This window comes from Saimiri boliviensis, chromosome 4, assembly GCF_048565385.1.
Source record: "Saimiri boliviensis isolate mSaiBol1 chromosome 4, mSaiBol1.pri, whole genome shotgun sequence".
Lineage (NCBI taxonomy): Eukaryota > Metazoa > Chordata > Mammalia > Primates > Cebidae > Saimiri > Saimiri boliviensis.
This window is the reverse complement of record NC_133452.1, coordinates 154,239,571-154,241,101: the sequence shown is the minus strand read 5'-3', so window position 1 is coordinate 154,241,101 and position 1,531 is coordinate 154,239,571. Positions and strand designations below refer to the sequence as shown.

At 34.8% G+C, this 1,531-nt stretch overlaps 1 non-coding gene across 1 annotated transcript; it reads left to right on the top strand.

Annotated features, from left to right (window-relative positions):
* The first annotated feature begins 319 nt into the window (after positions 1 to 319).
* Positions 320 to 425, top strand: LOC120361182 (U6 spliceosomal RNA). The gene has a single exon (XR_005577531.1). It is a non-coding gene; the product is annotated as a U6 spliceosomal RNA (small nuclear RNA).
* The last annotated feature ends 1,106 nt before the right edge of the window (positions 426 to 1,531 follow it).

Sequence of the window (1,531 nt, the reverse complement as noted above, 5' to 3'; positions counted from 1 at the left end):
AAAGTGAGTTCTGTAAGCACAAACATTCAAAGGTAATTATTTGAGTTAAGCATTAAGAAAAACCAACAATGCAAGCTTGGATTCTCCGCAATGCCAGTGCTGTATTTGCAAACTGCCCATTATACAATTCTTCCAGAAGAATCCCATGTGTAACTTAAGTTCAGTAATTCTGAGACCTGACACAGTCTCTTTTCTCCTCCTCCCAATGCCGTGTTCCTTTTGCTAAAATAACCATACTGCCAAAGCAGTCTACAGATTCAATGCTATTCCTATTAAACTACCAATATTATTTTCCACAGTATTAGAAAAAAATATTCTAGTGCTGCTTTAGCAACACATAGACTAAAATTGGCATGATACAAATAAAATTAGCATGGTTCCTGCACAAAGAGGGCACACAAGTTGGTGAAGCAGTCTTTATTTTATACTAAAAACTAATAACAATTAATTTGAAAAATAAAAAAGGATTCTAAAATTCATTTGGAACCAAAAAAAGAGTCTGAATTGCCCAAGTAATCCTAAACAAAAAGAACAAAGGCAGAGGCATTATATTATCTGACTTCAAATTATGTTATTATATTTACATAAGGCTACAGTAACCCAAACAGTGTGATATTGATATGAAAACAGACACATAGACCAGTGGAACAGAATAGAGAAACCAGAAATAAAACGGCACACCTATAACCATCTGATCTTTGACAAAGTCACCAAAAATAAGCAATGGGGAAAGGACTCTCTAGTCAATACATGGTGCAGGAATAGCTGGCTAGCCATATGCGGAAGAATGAAACTGGATCCCTACCTTTCACCATATATAAAAATTAACTTAAGATGAATTAAAGACAAATGTAAGACCTCAAACTATAAGAATCCTAGAGGAAAACCCAGGAAACACTATTCTGGACATTGGCCTCAGCAAAGAATTTATGACTAAGTCCTCAAAAGCAATTGCAACAAAAAAACACAAATTGACAAATGGGACCTAATTAAACTAAGCTTCTGCACAGCAAAAGAAACCACCAACAGCATAAACAGATAACCTACAGAATAGAAGAAAATTTTATTCATAAACTGCATCTGACAAAGGTCTAATTTCCAGAATTTATCAGGAAAGTAAAACAATTCAACAAGCCGAAAACAAACAACCCCATTAAAAAGTGGGCAAAAGACATGAACAGACACTTCTCGAAAGAAGACATAAAAGCAACCAGCAAACTTGAAAAAACGCTCAACATCACTGTCATCAGAGAAATGCAAATGAAAACCACAGTGTGATACCATCTCACACCAGTCAGAATGGTTATTACTGGAAGGAAAAAAAAAAAAAGAAAGAAAAAAAAGAAAAAAACCAACAGATGCTGACAAACCTGTGGAGAAAAGAAAACACTGACATACTGTTGGTGGGCATGTAAATTAATTCATGCATTGTGGAAAGCTGTTTGGTGATTTCTCAAGGAACCCGAAAAGAGCTACCATTTGACCCAATAATCCCATTGCTGAGTATATATCATAACAGAAAGAAAATAAA